Source organism: Plectropomus leopardus, chromosome 10 (assembly GCF_026936395.1).
Source record: "Plectropomus leopardus strain MGB_pleo_1.0 chromosome 10, ASM2693639v1, whole genome shotgun sequence".
Lineage (NCBI taxonomy): Eukaryota > Metazoa > Chordata > Actinopteri > Perciformes > Serranidae > Plectropomus > Plectropomus leopardus.
The window spans coordinates 2,431,044-2,440,968 of NC_142185.1; the positions used below are offsets into that span (position 1 = coordinate 2,431,044).

The 9,925-nt window shown below is 43.7% G+C and overlaps 1 long non-coding RNA gene across 1 annotated transcript; it reads right to left on the reverse strand.

Annotated features, from left to right (window-relative positions):
- Nucleotides 1-4,373: 4,373 nt before the first annotated feature.
- LOC148188455 (uncharacterized) lies at nucleotides 4,374-6,995 on the reverse strand. Its single transcript, XR_015777597.1, has 3 exons — nucleotides 6,824-6,995; nucleotides 6,654-6,733; nucleotides 4,374-4,815 (listed from the first exon to the last, which is right to left on the reverse strand). It is a non-coding gene; the product is annotated as an uncharacterized LOC148188455 (long non-coding RNA).
- Between the last annotated feature and the right edge of the window lie 2,930 nt (nucleotides 6,996-9,925).

Genomic DNA, 9,925 nt, shown 5'->3' on the forward strand with positions numbered 1-9,925 from the left:
CTGCAGCAGCTTCCTGAAACGCCCCTTAAAGGAACCATGCCCGTACTAAGATTAATAATGACAACAACAACAACAACCATCAATAATAATAATAATAATAAGCAGAAAGACTTAATCAAACTCTGGGAACCACACATGACTATCATGAAAGATGGAAATGTAAGATTCACTTGAAAAGCATTAGTAAACAGACAAATTTTCGACTGGTTTTGTGTGTATGCGCACGTCCCTTCATGGTTAAATGACTCAGTGGTACCATATCAGTATAGTACTAAATTATGAACACTGCAGCCTCTACAACATACTGCACTTGTATATTTTTAATACAGTCAGAATCTGTAATATATTATTGCCTGCATATAAAGAAATAAGGATACAAAGGGTACAAATTGTCCTCTTGGTTGTGTGGCAGAAGAGAAGGGCACAGCCTGGCTCAGTGTGGCTTGTGTGGAGGCTGTTTAGGGGCTGTGGGACAAAGCCAGGTGGCTGAGAGTCAAGCCAGGGCCTGCAGAGCATGCTGGAGGCTCCACATTGGGGTGTGTGGACTCTCGAAGACAACTACGTTGGGCACAGATCCCGCAAACCCTCTGCTCTCCCTCTGGTTCTTCAACAAGCTCTACAGGCCCCTGGCCCCCATCTCACCCTTAGCAAGCCCCTCTGACCCAGGCTGTGCTCTGCCCTTCCACTGACTTTCTTCCACTGTTAATATGAGCATGGATGTGGAGCTGTGAATTTTTATATTTTGAGTTTCATATGAAAGGACATGGCAAAAAAAAAGAAACAGAACCAACCAAACAAACAAACAAACAAACAAAAATGGTGGAATCTGGGAACAGCATTTTTTGTAGCACTTCATTAGGGATGCACGGGGTACACCTCGATTTTTACAGTTTCATGCACCAAATCCACAAATGAATGATAGTCCTCTTATGTCCTCATGAAGGACAGGTTGGGAAGTTGAAAAGCCCAGACAAAAAGCATTTAAACGACCCATGCTCACTCAGCAGCTCCACGCAGCCCACAGCCACTCACACACACATGCTCAGATTCCCAGCATGCAGTGTACTGCGGTGCAGTGCAGTGCAGTGCAGTGCAGAGGAGAGGAGAGGAGAGGAGAGGAGAGGAGAGGAGAGGAGAGGAGAGGAGAGGAGAGAAAAAAGACAGGAAAGGAGACCTTTTTTGACCTTAAACCACCACTTTACTGGTCAATTGTCAAAATCTAAAAAGTCACAAAGACATTAATTAAAATCATTCAATCCACCCAGCCCACACAGCCACACAAGATGAAAAACTATTTTTGTACATTGTCTCAAACAAAGAGTGTGAGAGTTCCATTCACTACAGTACAAAGGATTTCACCAGCACCCCTGATGAAAACAAACTCTTCCAAATCAGACACTATTCTGTAATACGTAAAACTGACCTTTAATCGTGCAGCTGCCAAATCTCTGAACAGAAGTTCCACATCTGTATATCCTGTTGCTGTTATTTTATTCCTCCTTGTGAGCCATACACTCATCAGTGTTTCCTCTAGGATTTTTTCAGCAGCGGGGGCAGGCTCTCCGGGGAGCCGTGGCGGCGTAAACAAATGACGCTTGACTGCAGATTTTAGTTTTATGCCCAGCATAATGCCCCTTTTTATTGAATGGTTGGCATGAAAATCGCTTTTTAAAGGCTGAATGTAAAAATAAAAAATAATAACAAAAATTCAACAATAAAATAATAAAAACAATAAATAATAATTTCTTGATGGGGCTGTAATCAGTGGCAAAGTTTGCACCCAGGCTCAGAACAATGGACTTTTCTTGGTTTTTTGTAGAACAGCTCTAAGGCTCTGTTGTACGGAAATTCCCCAAGAGGCCCGTTGATGCTCAGCAGCATACATGCTGCAAGGTGATCCCCCTGCAGCCTGTTTCTCAAGTCAGTCTTCACCTACAAATAGAAACAAAAAGAGATTGTTTCTGTGTTTCCCTTTATGTTTTTCTCCTCTCCTCTCATCTCTCTCTCCTGCACCATCACTTTGCTCTCCTGCTCCTTCACTCGGCACTCCCCCTCCTGTACTCTGCTCTCCTTCACTTTGTTCCACTGCTCCTCCCTGTCTGTTACTTGTCTTATACGATTACATAAAACATTAACGTTAGATAATTTACACTCACGTCACATTTGATTACAAGTGTGAACATAATTTTTTACCTAACCATCATAATTTGAGTCAGTAAAAAGGCTAATGATACCTGACTAGTGCCATCCTCATCAGGTGTCTTTCTCTTCTTTGAAAAATATTTGAACAAGCTCATCTGAAAATGCAGTCAGCAGTTACATCATGGCGTGTATATCGCTTAATGCTATCAATTAGTTTACTCACGTTAGCGACACTGAGTTGAGTTGGCACCGGGCCCAATTAACTTAAGCTACGTAACCTTAGCTGGCCATCAATATTTTGCGAATGTTTATTTAACTAATAAACTCTATTATAAGTTTTCTTAAGCTAATAAGTCTACCTTTTCTCCGGTAAGTTGCACGCCATTTTCAAGCCGACACTCCTCTGACTCTCCGACCTGATGCCTTGATGCGAGTAGCTAATTAACGTCGGCACCAATTAGTTCTGTTGGGGGGTGGGAGGGGGCGGTGCTATCTACCCCAAAGAGTAGATACGGAGCAAGATAGTTATCTGCCTCAGCACTCGCGACACCCAACGCAGTGCAGGACTGTGCTGTGATGCCGCGGTGGTTTATTTGCAATTTTAAAAAAAAACAACCAAAAAAAAAAAAAAACGACATTTGAAGGAGCGGCGGGTAGGATTTAGGAGTGGCGGGCCGCCACTCCTAAATGAGTGTAGAGGAAACACTGCTCATCTTTGCTAGCCTTAACAAAAAAAATAAGCAAATGCTCCTGCGGTGTACTGCAGAGTACCTGGGACCAAAAATGAAAGCCACATCCTAAAGAACCTGCCCCAGACCACCAAGCACAGTGACTCTCTGCTGTGTGGTCAAAGCGTGCCACATGTCTGTTTGTAGCCACGACCCCCTGCACCACCCTCCACTGGAGATCCAAACTGCGTTTCTCAATGGGAGACCTCTAGCTGCCTCTGGGAGATGACCCTGACACCAACACACCAGAACACCTTGACTCCTGGACACCAGCTAAAGATGTTTTGTTAACAGCTACAACATACAGGCTCTTTATGGACACTTGGGAGAAGTCTGGCAGTCCCGGTGTTTGAAAAGACTTCAACAACACTTCCATACAGCTGAGAACAGTCTCCATTCGGTCTCAATACAGTCATCCATGAATGGAGGACTGCCTGGCAGAAAAAGAAGGTTTGGGAAACACCAATGCAAGCAAGGTCCAGTGTTTATCATAAGTTAAGCCTTCCACTCAGCGAAGCAGCACAGAGGCAGTTTCAGTCCAGAGCTGCTGCTGATGGCAGAAAAAGCACTGGTCAAGTCTGGAGATGAAAGGCTGCAAGAACAGCACAGCAGATCTGGTCCAGTGATGTCCTCCCCAGAATAAGTTCACCAGTCTCTGCTGTATTTCCTTGTCGAGTGTATCCGGAGGTTCTACAAAGTGTTCATCTCTATCAAACGATTTTTCCTGATCAATGGAAAGAAGTCTGACATCCAGCTGCTAGAGCTTGGAAAGTTCAACGATGTCACACAGCAGAAACCGATTGTCCATTATTGTTCATCCAGGAACAGAGTCAGTACTGCCCTCGTGCAGCTCAGTGGCAGAGTCAAGAGTCCAAACAATTTTGAAAAACTTCAAACAAATCCTTTCCCAGTAGGCCCCAAAAACGCTAGCAAAACTCGGAGGGAAGACCATTGATCCCAGAGTACCGACCGCAGTTGAGCTGCTGGATTGCTGCTGGCACCTCGTCAAAAGTGATGGTGGACATCAGTGAAGCAGCCATTACTTGGCTCAGCTGGGTCAGTGGGATGTGCTGTGTACTGTTGACAAAAAGATCTAATTTGTATCTTCCCAACCTCCCACCACTAAGCTTAGTTATCAATAATATCTTTTTTTTTTTTAGCCACTGACTCCAGAAGTCTAAGACTGACAGAAGGCCTTATCCTAAGTCTTACATTTACATGCCAATAAAGACAGCGTTGACAGTGTGTCAGCAACAAAATATCAGATGTCACTAAATGGTGGTCTGAGAAACCAACCTGCGATATCATTGATTTAATTAACCAGTTGTTGTAAGTTTGATTGACATGAACCCTATCCACTATGTAACCAGTTTTAAAGATATGAAAGTGAATTACAGTGTAATAACAACTTGGACTGATCATAAGACCTGGACCAGAATCAGAAGACACTAAATTCGGGAGGAGCCACTGTACTGAGCAACAATAATGACGCAGACGCAGGAGTAACAGTCGAGTAGCCACTCTTATAATTTGTTACAGTAAATAAAGTAAACTGTTTGGTTTGTACAGAATACAAATTAATAACCCAAACGGAAGATAATAAAATAATGAAAATAAAAAGAAAATAAAAAAATAAAATAAAATAAAAAAATTTTAAAAAATAAAAAAATAAAAAAATAATGTGCACCCTTACAACAAAAATGCTTGTTGTGGCCCTAAAATAAAATAGGAGTTGTTGCAGGTGTTATCGTTGTAGAGTTATTCAAGTTCACCTGCTTCCAAAGGTCCTTGTAGTGTAATGTAAGTGTAATATGTGTGTGAATGAGTGGATACGTGGGTATTTCCTTGGTGCTGAACTTCCTTCAGGGTGGTTGGCTCGCCATCTGTTACGGCAGGAAGTTTGTCCTGAACCTCAGACTCTTCCGTCCTCCAAAAAAAACCTGACCTGTAGACAGGTCACACAATTTACATTCAACACCATCCATTCTCAGATGCATCATTAGGGATATCAAATGTCAAAAGATGCACACCACTACATCTAATTATGACATGAATCTTCATCTCTATTCAAATCTCAAATCTGTCTTAGTTGTACAACGTTCAATCTTAAGTGTATCATTTATGAGAACTAACCATTAAAGTGCTCACACATTTACCTGTTCACTGAACAGTGTTTCAATAGTACTTATGGTAAGTGACCATTAACATTCAAAATATCATTTATCATAACCATATCAGAACCATGAGCAAATAACATAACAGTACACATTTTGAGTTAGACACAGAGGTATTAAAGAAGTGTGCTTGAGTTATTCTTACACTATAGGCCTATTCATATGAGAGAACTGCACCAAAAATTACCCTCTAGTCACTTTAAATTCAGCCAAAATAGCATACATGTTCTCAATAAACTGCATAGTACAAAATAAAATATTGTTTTACATGTATCACAACATATCAAATTACTCGTTTCCTTTTAAATTGGCATTAGGAAAATAAAACACTTCCCCTATAATTTTATACACATCAGCATAAAATAATAAACACAATGTACATATTGTAGTGAGGAAATAGGGGTAGGGTCACCCTCTGCCTTTGGAGAAGTGTGGGGAGGGATTCCCACATACCTGATGACTGATGACTGTCACCTGTGCTCGGATGGGGGAGGGAGCACGCTGACTCAAAGGTGGGCAGAGTACGGGAGAACGGCGCGTGAGAAGGACTGAACTCTTGTCTGTGGCTGCAGCACCGTGGCGGGAGGGTGCTGTTCGCAACTTTTAGTGTTGCCGGCAGCGAAGACAGTTGAGCAGGGGAACCGTTCCTGTGTTAGGAGGGGAGGCTGGATGCCTCCTTTAGGTAGAGAGGGACCGGGGAGTAGAAGGTGCCTGTGCGGCGTTGGGTGGATCAGCAACCTTCCTGCCCAACAAACGCTTCACGCCGTTCAGCCGCTGCAAGCAAGTTATCCACCGTCACTGCTCTGGCGTCGTGGCTGTATTGACTGTTTCTTCCCATGTGCGCTTCCTGACTCTACGGGAGGATCCAAGACTTACACCCCATGGGGGGGTGTCGTCGCCAGGCTGGCGAGATAAGTTTATCCGTTAATTTTTAATGTTATGTGATATTTCAGAATTTGTTACAAGTGTATTTATTATTGTGTTAATGGTAGATTTTAGTGACGTGACACCGTGCCGGGGCCCCATTTTAGGGGCAGTATCTGTGACTTTGTTGGCCCTCTGCCTCCCCCTATTGTTTGGAGTGGGTTTGACCTGCCTACAGTTTGGAGCAGTCCATGTTGGTTGCTGTGCATTCTGATAGTGCTCTAGAAGTGTGTAGAGTGCTGTTTTGCTGTGTTGTGTGCAGTGATCTTTGTAAGGTGTGAGCAAAGTTATCTTAATTCACCTGCAGTGTTGTGTGTTAAGGGATGGGGAGGGCTGTCAAATTATTTAGTGGTTGACTCTATGAGGATTCCTGTGTGGGGTTGTCTTGCAGCTTTTATGAATTTGTATTCTTAATAAAAGTTATTTGTGTATTGCATTCCTAGCCTTTGGGGTGTGTGTTCTCTCGCCTCTGACGCCGGACCAGACCGGATTGACAAAGGTGGTGGCAGCCTTATGCTATCTTAAATTTCTATCTACCAGCAATTATTACAATATGTTCAGAAGTATTGCACCATTATACACTTCAGTTCACTCTCATAACCATAATATCACCACTGCTTTCTTTCAACACTCGGAAAAACAAGAGGAAAATAGCACCAGAGCAGCTAAAAAGCACATTTCTCACCGTTGCTCTCCATGTTATGAAGGCGGAGCTCGCCGATGTCGGACCTCAGCGGCTCTCTGGATGAAAGGCAAGCGGTTAGCCTGTTAGGCACAGGGCTAGCATTAGCATGCATGATGGCAGTAAGCCTCAACAAGTTGTTTTTTTTTCATCGGATAATTGACTCGTCTCACCGACGTAACGCTCTCCTTTGTTCAGTCACTTGGCTCCGGACTTCCACTGGATGAGCGCTCCGACTCTCTTTCCACGTTTTCACAGGTAAACTATGGGTTTTTTTCTCCCGTGTTTCTCTTCCTCTTAGCAGGCAGCTGCCCTCGCTTCTCTGGCTGAGATCAGAAAAGACCGGGAGAGTAACGCGCCTGCACTTCGCCTCTGAGCCGACAGGCTGAGCGTGGCCTGCGTAACCTCTGATTGGCTCTGAGAGCTAGGTTTTCCCTATGTGGGACTGTGTGAGCTGAGCGGTGCATTCAAATGCAATAGGACAACCAACACGTTGCAAAACAAATAAAGATAAAGAAAATAAACAGTCTCTCTTCTTTTATTGTGCTCAAATAACTGTGTGTGTTTTTTACACCTAGCTACAACTATGACTGTCTTCAGTAACCTTCACCCATGTATACTGTCTGACCATTGGATGAAATGGCTGCCAAAGCTCATTTAGCTTTGGATAAAACATGACAGTTTAGCATACAGTTCTAAAAAATAACCCGTATTTCTAACAAACATTTTTCTAACCAACATCTCTACTGCCCTACTTTTAGGAAATATGTCACATCGAATTCAGTCATTGCACATAGGCAATTCATCGCAATGTGCAATTATGAATGTGCAGTTGGTATAAATATTTTTTAACTGTTGAGCTTTTGTGTAGTTTATACAATTTATATTGTTCCTTTTGCTTTACTGATCTTGAACATACCTTGCTTTGATATCCCTTTGCTGCTGCAACGCCAGTTTCCCCATTGTGGGATTAATAAAGGATTCACTTATTTTATCTTATTAAACATTTTTTTAAGATGAAATTTAATATATTGAGAACATGCAAGTATTTTCACTTATTTAAGAATTATTTACTTTTTTGTGTTGTTTTGTATTTACTGCAAACAGGCACATTAATGACAGCCCGATATATACAGTGGATCCCTTGGTGTGACCACAGTACTTTTGGTTTCCTTGTGAAATTGACATTCAACATTCAACAGCCTGAGTGCAGATTGTAGAGCCCAGCGTGACAGCAGAGGGAGACATGTATCATCAGTACAATCTACTGGGGGAATTCAGCTCTTCAGTTTCTCTTCTGTACAGTCTTATTAACTATTAACACTGGCAGTCATGATGCAGTGGAGCAAATGTCCTCTGTGCTTTATGCTACTGTGTAGTTACACAGTCAAATTGTTGGGGCCAGTATGGAGCTTGGCCCTCTGCACACCCAGATATTGGAAAGGCCCAAGGATCTGAGTTGTGTTTGTTGGTTCTTCAAGAAACTTTGTGGAAATGCTTGATCTCCTCATTGAATCAACAACACGTTTTTGTGAAAACTTTGTCGTGATTGGCCTTTGTGTGTTTCTCCCTGTCTGCATACCCTTCTGTGCCCTAACCTGTGTGTGTGTGAGTGTGGCTGGGTTTTGTTCATTTTTTCATGGGCTCAACGAATTGGTTAAGGCTGGTCTGATGGAGCACGGAGAGACTGGGTCGCTACTCGAGCTGATAGCATTAGCCATTCAAGTGGATAACAGGCTCAGAGAATGAAGAGAGAAGAGCCCAACAACCCCTCCACTGGCCTCCAGTTGTCGCTGTCGCTCCTCTTTCAGTTCCCAGTTCAGTCGTTCTCTGTTGAATTACCTGCCACTGCTTCACCCTCGACCAGCAGCAATGTAACTGTGGACCCCACGCAATTGGGTAGGACCCGGCTCTCCCAGCAGGAAAGAAATCAGCGCTTCAGGGAGAGGCTTTGCCTTTACTGCGAAGAAAAGGGGCATCAACTGGCATCTTGTGATCGTCGATTTTACTTTAGACCTCACCAGTCACAGATGGGGTTCTGGTGAGTAGAGCTGTGGTTTCCACAATCCCCCAAAGACGCATTCAAATTGAGGCTACTTTGATGATTAATAACCAGCCCTTGACTCTATTAGCTTTTGTTGATTCTGGAGCTGGTTCCAATTTTTTGGATAATGAACTTATACAGCAGGGCCAGCTTAACTGAGGTTTTGTTTACACCCCTGGAAGTGGTTGCCATCAATGGTGAGGTCTTGGCCCATGTCAGCCATCAAACCAAACCCTTATCTTTGTTACTAGCAGGTAAACATAGGGAAAAGCTGAGTTTTCATGTCCATGCACCCATCGTTCTCGGTCTTCCCTGGCTCCAAATCCATAACCCTGTTGTTGATTGGGCAGAAAGTAAAATCATTAGTTGGAGCTCATTTTGTCATGCTAATTGCCTGCAGTCTCCCAGCCTATGTTTGAAACCAGACTCAGCTCTACTCCACCAGAACCACCTGACCTGTCCTCAGTCCCACCTGAATATCACGACCTGGCTGACGTCATCAGCAAGCAACAAGCCCTCTCACTACCACCCCACCGACCTTACAACTGCTCCATTGACCTGCTGCCAGGAGCTCCTCTGCCTACCAGTAGGCTATCTGCACCGTAACTTGAGTCAATGGGAAAGTACATAAATGAATCACTCAGTTCTGACATTATTTGCCCCTCATCTTCTCCACTCGGGGCAGGTTTTTTCTTCGTTGTGGATTGAATGCCATAACTTTCTAGTTTCATAAGTATCCACTCCCTCTCATCAGTTCTGCCTTCAAACCTCAACATGGTACCACCATCTTCTCCAAACTGGACCATAGGAACGCCTACCATCTTGTTCGGATAAAGGAAGGGGATGAGCGGAAGACTGCTTTCAACACACTGCTGGGACATTTCGAGTACTTGGTCATGCCCTTTGGGCTCACCATCACCCTGGCAGTCTTCCAGGCGCTGGTAAACGACGTCCTCCAAGACTTCTTAAACAGGTCGGTCTTCATGTACCATGACAGTATTCTGATCTCCCGTAACCTCTCGGAACGTGGTACGTGTCAGACAGGTGCTGCAGAGGTCACGGGAGGATAAACTGTTTGTCAAGGCTGAAAAGTGTGAATTTCACACCTTTTGCGTCTCCTTCCTCGGCTACATTGTGGAAAGTGGGCAGGTGAAGATGGATCCAGCTATGGTACAGGCAGTTATGGAGTGGGAGGTCCCCACCTCCCGAAAACAGCTACGTTTTCTGGGAT